Below are 10,322 nucleotides of genomic sequence, written 5' to 3' on the forward strand. Positions count from 1 at the left end.
GTGTTCATTAAAATCATCACGCATGTGTGAGCTAATTGATACTTACTATGAGCTAAGAGGATTTACATTAACTGCACACTTGGATTTTTGTCTGTTTGAAAGATGTCAGGGAAGAAGAAGCAGCAGAGAGATCTGCTGTCATTCTGGGCAGTGAAGGGTCAACCACCCCCTGCCAAACTTGCCAGGTCAGAGGAAACAGTGGAGGATCTGACAGAAAATGACAGAGCGGAGGAAAATGAGACTCCAGAAGACACAGAGGATGAAATAGTGGAAGAGACAGAGAATGAGACTGCAGGGGAGACAGGAGATGAGGGAGTAGAAGAGAGTAAAGACAGAGAGAGAGCACGAGGAGGCTGACAGTGCAGGGAGAGCAGCTGGCATGGGGGTGAAGACTGAATAATTACATCACAACAGTAATCCTAATGTTAATTTAAATTGAGATATCCCTCTAAATCTACCCTAAAAAAGGGCCAAAAAAATTCTGCATCGCAAATCGCATTTGCCAGCCAGCTAAGCTGGCTGGCAAATCTCACTCCTAACTGTGGCTGAAACTTGGCAGCCCTGTCATTATTGAGTTGTGTGCATTATCAACATAACAATATATATTTGCAAGTTACAGAATAATTATCTACGCTATCCCCAGTTATAAAGGAATGCACGATATGTATTGCTGGCCACTAGGCTTGGCCAATTGACAGCGCCAGTGCGTATGGGTCTGTAAGACATATCCCATTAAACAACGTTAATTTCGATGCATAACATTGCTTATCACTAGGCGATAAGCCGTGGTAGTAAGCCGAGAACTGCATTTTAAAACTAAAATATAACTGTGTGTTGCAGATGGGCACAGAGCAGTCCTGACAGCGGGGCTTTCACACAGTTCTCACTGTCTGTCAATGCTGGGCTGACGGCTTTTTGCCTACACGATGCGCGCGCAGCTCAATGTTGACAAGCTGTATAAGGGGTCTATAGCCGGCTAATGTATAGACCTATTTTAGACCAAGCAGTAAATACATTATTAAAATGAATAATTAGCAGTATACAAAAATATACACTAGAGAAGTCCTCCAAGTTAGCATAAAAGGTAATTTATCTGAGCACAAGATTTTAACGTTATGTCAATGCTTAGCTCTCATTTAGCCCAGGATAATGTTGTCTATGCATAGACATGTTTTAGACTACACACAAAATGTATATATTTTTTAATTACTAACCATCCACAAATATGAAAAAGACACACATGGGCTACAAAATAAAGCTAAGTCCTTTTCGCTGAGCGTTATTGCGGTGTTTTTTTTTTTTCGAACCACGGTCGATTTTTCAGAAATTCGCTTCCGACGCGTCGGAACACATCTGTGGCTGTGATTGACAGGTGGGTCAAAACTTGCATCGCAATTTCATGCCGTATATTCGCATCGCTCTTGATGTATACGACCCCTGACTGTGTTTATATTAGGTCTATGCTTAGCTCTCATTTAGCCACTTTGTCTTGAATACAGTAGCCTATACCTCTCAATTGTGGACTAATAACTCGACATATTCCATGATTTAGTTGGAGATGTAAAGTCACTGTGAGGGTGTGTGTTTGATCTAAAATACTTGGAAGAAGTAGACGGAACTAACTTATACTTGAATGATGTTTCCTCCGGACGTCATTTCTGCAGCAACCGTCATCGCGCCTGCACCAGTGCAGACTCGCTATTTAAGGGTTTGACAAGCCGCCTCCACACAGTGGTAATCGGTTTGGGACGGCCCTTAATATGGCGGACCTCCGTGTGAACGCGCAAACGGAGGGGTAGTGGATAGGGTTAGGGGATAGGAGCTGGTTTGGGATTGGGCCTAGGAGGCAGAGGATGTTGAGGGCATGACACTCTCCCTCCCCCGCTCTCATGTCTTGTCTCTCTCTCTCCCTCTCCTTATCTCTCTCTCCCTCTCTACCTGCCTCGGTCTCTCGCGCTCTATCTCGCGCAAATGCGGGACATCTAAATAGTTTATTATGTAGAAATAAAATAAAATAAATAATCTGGCCACTAGGGGTTGCACGTGCATCCGGTGCACCAACATATAATCGCCAGTGATCCTCGTATAACTGAGTCTGACCTGGGGTCTCACCATCCAACATTGCGTAGAATCCCTAGGAAGGATTCCTAGGACTGTCGAAAACAATGACTAAACCTATCAGTGATGGCGTGCACACCTGCATGCAATTCCCCATTACCAGCAGCTGCCACAGTGATTACACACGGGGATCTGCCCCATATCCCGTCCCCTGCATCCTCAAATCCCACCAATGGTCATTGCAAATCACAACATGAAGTTACAGCTCATATAAACGAGCCTGATTATCAATTCAAAAGAAAATGAGAGTGGCTGTTGCTGGCTGTGGTGAATGCAGTATGCGCAACAGAGGAACAAAAAGGGAAATAAAAGTGGTCCGATTTAGAGATAGAGGGGTAAAAGGGGGATTTGGTGCGATAATCAGAATGTCATGTGTATTATAACATTGCACCTGAAACATAATGTATTAATCACTGTATTCACTTCTGAGTCAACACCGCAGTGTGTGCCTTTCATCCCCTCATCTCGCCGCTGTGCCAAATGCGCACACACACAGGCATCCTGTCACCATGGATTCTCTACTTAATTCGAACCGATTTCTGCCATTAAACATTCTCTGTAATCTCTGTCATCTGCTTGCTAATTATGTGTGTCAATTATGTTCTTATCACCATTCAGAGTACAACTTTGAAGTGTAAATGTCGCATTTTGGCACTCACACCCCATTGCGATCACGCCCATAACATGACATCACCATGTTATTTGATAGCCTATTGTAGGATAGATTTCTTTCTTCTTTTTATTCCATTGACATTATCATGCTTTTGAGGATAAAGCAGCATCTCCCTATAGGCTAAGTCAGAGAACACAGGAAAGGTACAATGAAAGCAATATAGCCTATGAATGGTTCATTTATCCTGCCTTTTATTGGGCCTATGTCATTTTATTTCATTTATATATTTGTATCGCATTTAATTTTTAACATTTGTTCTATTGTAGATCATAATTAGGCCTACAACTTTCACCTAATCATTTTCACTTTGATAGGCTATGGCGTATCAGCATGTGTTGTCTATTGGGCTAATTTTAAGAATGGCTTTAAATCTGTTTTTGCAAATGAACTATTCATATAGAGAGAAAGAAAGAAATACCGTAAATGACCATTATTCATGACCACATGGATTTTTTTTTATACTCTTTATTTTCCTTTTTTCCACACACATACATAACAATTTACACAACAGACAAATATAACAACAAAAACATATTTTGAAAACCTAACAGTGTTGAACATTTAAGGACAGACATGAAACAAACAAATAAACAAGAGCGCACTAGGGGGGGTATCTCTGTTAACTCTCCTCTTCTTCGACCTACTTAGATGGTTCAATTAGGGCCTTCAGTCATTTTGTGTCCAGTAAACTACCCACTTCACCCAACGGTAGTCGTGGGTTCTAGCCTTCATTCTCAGGCGACAAGTCAGTTCTTCCATGGAGTGGATCTCCTCCACAATGTTCTTCCATATTTCTACCCCCGGGGGGTCTTCCTTTAACCAGCTCCTTGTGATGGCTTTTTTCCCGGCCAGCGTCATAATCTTAAACAAATAAAGGTCATCCAGAGGGATACTTTCTTCAATTAGCCCTAAACACACAACCTGTGGTTCTCTTGGAAAGTCGTATCCCAACACCTTCTGTATGATCTGTGTAATATTCTAGGTTAGGCTTAGGCGTGGGGGGTGGGAGAGGTTAGGTTTAGGGTTAGGGTCTGGGGGAGGTTAGGTTTAGACGTGGGGGCCGGGAGAGGTTAGCTCCAGCCGGTCCCCCGGGTTAGGGTTAGGGTTCTTTCGCAATGCCGAGACAGATCTCCATTCCGACAATTTTGTCGGAATGCCGGTATTTCGGAGTGACGACATTTCGGAATGCCGAGGTGTCCCCGACATTAAAATTCCAGTGTTGGCTGAGACTATTCTATTCCATGGTGATTAACAGCCTTTTATATAAGGCCTTATTATAGGCGGAAATATCAAACTGTTCATTTTTCTGAAAAATACTCAAATCTAATCCTAATGTACTGTCATGGTCGAGACTTTGGCCATCATCCAGTGTCTAAAGATTACATTTCTTTGTGTGTTTGTGCCTTGTCTAGTTCATTTATTTATGTGTGCCATGTCCTCTGTCTGCCCCAGCTGTGTCTACTTTGTAATCACCTCCTTGTGTAGCCTATATCAAGTCTTGTCTCCCCTGTCAGGCCATGTCCACACGGAGACAAGTTTAGGTGTATCCGCTAAAGTTTTTTCTCGTATAGACGTTTCGTCCAGACGGAACCAGCGTTCTGGGAGTATACGTTCTGGGAGTATGCGCTAATTTTTTAAACCGGGTCCCAGAGTGAATAAATCTGAAGACGCTGCACCCTTGCATTTCCGTGTTTACAACCCATACGCATCTTTCCTGAACCGATGACGCCATAGCCCCACGTCTCTCCGCCAGCAACAATTACAGCTACAGCAGCTACTGAGCCTGTTAGGGCTCTTGCAGCAAAATATAAAGCTCCTCTATTACCACCGTCAGCAACAAGTGGACATGGAGAACAGCGTGTACAACATCCTCAGGGCTCCACAGCTGACTCTTCCGATCCACCCCTCCCCTCCCTTCATCGGATATTTCCCAGAAGGCTTAGAGGCCGCTAAGTTTTTACAATAACACAAACAAAATCAGGCTAAAGGTGTTAGATGGAAATAATATTTATTTTTAATACAAGATGCAATTCTGGAATATTTTAATATTGGACAAAATGGAATTAAATGAAATGTAAACCCTGAGTGTAACGGACATACTCGGGATGCTCTATGTCATGTGTCTCTCTGTTTTCTGTGAAGAGCTCAAATACTATACTATACATAGTGACTCATTTACACAAAACATTTCAGTGAAAAAAAAAAAAGGCAAGCAACATATCTCAGCAATTAAATGTATATTTATTACTTTTCACGACTCAATTGTTTGTCAGCGGTCTGCTCCATGTGAAACAATACATCCTCATCGGTCTGTATTGCGGTGTGCTCCACCGGAAAACCCCAGATTGAATTGAATTTAATTGAATTTCCTTTCATTGTACGATTACAACGAAACTGAGGTAGCCCCTATGGCGAGTTTTGTTTGCCGCTCGGTCAGTTCAACCGTACCCTCAGGGGGATTCAGCTTTCTAAATAAGCCCTTTAGAACCCGGTTGATCTCCTTACAGGACGGAAGGGGACTTGTGAAGAGCCCTGGGTCAAACCTATCGGGACCTAATAGTATTGCCCTAAAAAGCCCTTCCGCTACATCGGGGGGTTCCTTGGTGAGTACGGGGTTTAATAGATCCTTTAGGAGGTCCCCCTTATCCTTCTCTTCTCTATCTGGAGCTCCACTTTTCCCCATGGCCCTCCTGACCCCCTTAGCCTTGTTTCTAACCTGTTCTAGAGAAAACCTAGGCAGTCTCTCCCTGATTTTTTTTATAAATGCCCGGGTTACCCCCCTGCTCAGCCAGGATTCCTTGTAGTACTTTCACCTCATCCTTTTGCCATCTAACCCTGGAGGAACTGGGTACTGATTTGCTGGTGCTGGGGGAGGGCGAGAACTGTGTGCCAGTGTGACTCCTTCTTTTGTGGAGTGAGAGCCCAGCCTTGGTCGTGAATGTCCTCTCACAAAGTCTACATTCTTGATCCCCTTTAGCCTTCCTGACGGGTTTGTGACTCCCGCAGCTAGGGACATGGCAGGCTATCTTCCTGAGATTTGCATTGAACTTCCTGCATCTCTTACATATATAGTCTACCCTGTTTGCTTTGTGACTGGCCTTAAAGTGTTTAGCTGCTGCCGACGCCGTGCCTAGGTGGGCCCTGCATAGGGTACAAGTGGTGCTCTCGAATGGGATGATTAGGCTTACGCCTACATTCCACTAGGTCCGTGTTCGGTCCGTCTGCACTGCGGTACGGCATCGGAGCCGATACGTTTCCACTCTAATCATTGTGTCAACTCCCACCTAATCCGCTGCGTTGCGTGTCTACTCCGTCCCAGCTCCGACGATCCGGAGCTCTCCGAAAAAGATACGCAAGGGTTCTATTTTTCACGGATGACGGAGCAAAGCCGCAGCAAGTTGGGCGGAGCCAGGCATGAAATCAACAGGGCAGAGGTGTTTACAGCATTCAATATCAAGCCAGAGGACAAATATGTATGAGGAAAAGTTCATAATTGAAGTGGAAAACCACAAAATAATATATGACACAACACATCGTTTTTACAAGGACAACACCCACCCCTCCTCTAGTTGGGAACAATGATCTTCTGCCTGTTTGTCGTTGTATTTATCCCACATACAAATTGTCTCGCTCGATTTTACAGTGATAACCTGTGGGTCTCGTCACTCTAGCTGTCTGGCGGAGCAGAGCCGTGACGTGCTCTGCACGCAGCCGGTTAGTGTTGGCGCAGCACAGAGCACGGAGCAAAACCGGAGAACAGCTGCAACGCAACGCAATGCAACCAGTGCAATCCCGGCGTTACTCTTGTGGAGCTGTCCAGTTGCTTAACGGGCCGTTTGGTGCCTAGCCTGGGTAATTTTTCCTTGTCGTATCCCATGAAAATTATGCTGTTTTGCTGACCGGCGGGGAGGAAGAGTTTCTTCCGTAGTGACTGTCAGGGTAAAATAATTGATTGACTCCTTATTAATTGATTGTTGATTATAGTAGACTCTGTTTAATTATGAGCTAGTTGACATGCATGGATAAATTCTGAGGCACTCAACTACTTTAGCTGGGAAGCAGTTTGTTATGTTTAAAAGGCAAACCCAGCTGGAGAGGAGTGGATAACGTAGTATTTTGTCTTCCTGGTGTAGAGAAGATTTTGTTTTAGTTTGTTGTAAGGACCAGGGTCTTATTTTGTCTCCATGGGAAATATCCCGTGGGATTGAACCAGTCACCAGTCATCTGAGCCAAGGGGCTGGGCTGACTATATCTGACATGAAATGTTTATGTTCGGGGCACAATGATTTTGATGTTGTGACACTCTGCAGAGTTCTGAGGATTGAAATAAACAAATCTTTATTCATTACAAACGAGCAACTAATTTATTGGTGCATCAACAAGGCATTTCATTTTAATTTTCCACAACAACTTGGGGGCTCTGCCCGGGATTGTAATCTTTTCGCTGGACCGGGCTGTAAGCGGGGAGTCGACTGATTGATCATCTCCTGTTGTCAGGACCTCGAACCTCGACTTAGCTCACGAGTGGAGGGGTCGGCCCGCCCGCGCAGCCCTGCCCGGTGACTGAGATCTACAAAAAAAAATCCGGTGAGAAGTGTGGAATGCATTGTTGTTGATTGACCAATTATGCAAAATTTTATTTAGCTGAATACTGTTATACAATTGGTTTTAAAACATAGACAATTGTAATTTCTGCTAAAAGGTACAGGTCTGGGGGATTGTGTAGGGGAAAACGGATGTAACTTCTGCCTAGGCAATCTTTTGCCTTTGAGGGGAGTGCGATGTGTCCTGGGGATGCTCGCGTGAGATAATATTAGATAAAACTCACTATTGCCGTACGGATATACTCACTGCCTAGAGGGTGAGGCGTTGCGTTAGGAGAGGGCGCACGCGTAAGGGGAGCTTACTAGAGCCGACTCTTTTTGGGCAAGGTTTAGAGAAAAAAAACGGCCTGTTTGATCGACGGACAAACAGTAAGACGCGGGTTGAAAGGTATTACTTAGCGTCTAAAACTGCAGTATAAAGGGGGGAAAAAACACATACCCAGACCTGAGTTCTGTGAGAGGAGGTATAAAATTCACAAAACCTACTTTTATTTGGGTTTTAAGGTTTCATAAGTGTTTGAGTAAGCCGGCCGGCAACATAAGAGGGTGTGTTTATTTGTTTTGCAAATCCATGGTGGGTTTATTGTTTGTTTTGAGCGCCGTGGTCTAAGACACATACACACACACACACACACACACACACACACACACACACACAGTAGCCTGCACCAAACCACATCAGTTAAAACATATATATATATATATATATATATATATATATATATATATATGTTTTGATTGATTGGTACCAACATTTCCACATTGGGAGCCACATATATATATGTAGACTGTATAACATCTATGGTCTAACTTGCCATAAAAAAAAAAAAGAAAAAAAAAGAGAGGAAACAGAAATAATAATCTTCCCTATATTGCTGTTAAAGCCAAAAGCAATACAACACGATACATACATTTATTTTGTTATTTCATTATACATTGTTGTCCTGAACACTTTCTTACTACAAAGTGTATACATCTACATACATATACATATTTCTGTGTATTGTATGAGGACAGCTAATTTCCGCTAGTGTCTTTTATTGTGTCTTTGAAGGACTCTTGTCTGGACTCGGCCACGCCACACCCCAGCAGTAGCAGACCGAGATGAAGCAGCTCTCCAGGGCCAGACAGGTGCGCCGGGAGCGGAGGCAGATGCGTCGATACCCGCACAGCCACCAGCGGATGCAGAACCCCCCGGTCCACGAAAGCCAAGTCCGCTTTTTCCCTCATGATGCAGAACTCCTCTGGACAGAGGGCATGAGGTTTCAACGTGAGAAAGTTGTCAGAAACCAAGCAGAGAGCATGATGAATACGTGCATGCAACTTCTTGTTCGCCTCACTGAGACTTTTAAGCGAGTGAACGCCCTGCACGAGGAAATGTTGATATTCCTCCACAACAGCAACATGCAGCAGAGCGATGGCAGGGGCCGAGGGAGAGGAACAGATGGACAGTTTGGTGGCAGGGGTCGACAGGAGAGAGAGCGACGTCCGCGCCTAGCACGTGACCAATGCGCTCTGTGTGGCCGCTATGGGCATTGGAAGAACGAGTGTCCTGATGCCCTGAATGGACAATTTCAACCTGGACAGTGTCAATAGCGACGGAGAAGATTCATACCAAAATGAATTCAACTGACTGGAAGGGGGTGTGGCGCTGTGCCGGGGACAGAGAGAGGGCCTTCACTGCATGGACACAAGCAGGAAAGTGTAAACACACACACACACACGCTTACACGCTACAGCTGTTCAAAATACAATAGATAGGCTTGAGAAAGTATACACAACACACACAGTACACTGCACAGCTGTTTGAAATACAATAGGTTTGAAAAAAAAAAAAAAAATCATTGCAAACCACCAACTGACTCATACTTTATGTATAAAAAAAATGATGCTCAGGCAGTAGTAAAAGCCATGATCACTGAAACCATTCCAAGGTGGGGAAGACCTAGGATGATTAGCAGTGATAATGGAGCACATTTTGTCAATCAAGTAATCAGCCAAATAGGAGATTACTATGGTATTGATTTGAAAACCCACTGTGTTTGTCATCTGCAGAGTGGAGGAGCAGTTGAACGTGAGAACGCAGCACTGAAAAGTGAAACTGGTCAGGTGCTGCGCTGAAACAGGCTTCTCATGGACAAAGGTCTTGCCATGGTGTTATTTCAAATAAGGACAGGAGTGAGGGCCAGGTGTGGCCTGGGCCCATTTGAAATTCATTTTGAAAGACTACTGTAAGTGCGATCTGCACCAAATCAAGCACATATACTCGCATGGCCGCCACCTATAACATACTAGAAGATGAGAGCGCTCGCACTCAGCCTTTCAAAATGGCAGGCAAATAGCAATCAACCGTAGGTTGTAACCTTCAGATTCCTCAAATTGACCATATTTGAGGGGCGTGAAGACGCACTTGCTGTAAGCGTAGCTCCACCCACTTTGCCGCACAGCCAGGCCACCTTTCGAAGCCTACTCCCTGCGAATCCTAGCCTAAACAGACCTACGCCATGCAAGTTAGGCCCTGACACAGCTGAAATCCTGTCTCAATAACTCAGAAATCTATGATTTAACCCAAATGTGACACTGGACGCCATGGGACACACAGCAGGACACACGGCAGAAGACCCATTCTTGCTACAGGCTAACTACACGACCCACTTTACAATGTCAAACAGTGTTTATAGCCCTCCGTTCAATGAGTGAATTTGACTGAATTGTTCTGAAATGACTGAAATGTGACATGGTATGGCGATTTTGTGGACGACAACTTGTTCCAGTGCCCGCCATTTTGAAAGACTAAGTGCGATCTGCACCAAATCAAGCACATATACTCGCATGGCCGCCACCTATAACATACTAGAAGATGAGAGCGCTCGCACTCAGCCTTTCAAAATGGCGGGGAGTGGAGCAAGTTGCGAGCTAGACTCGAC

The sequence above is a fragment of the Poromitra crassiceps genome (genome assembly GCF_964638095.1).
Source record: "Poromitra crassiceps genome assembly, chromosome: 8".
NCBI lineage: Eukaryota > Metazoa > Chordata > Actinopteri > Beryciformes > Melamphaidae > Poromitra > Poromitra crassiceps.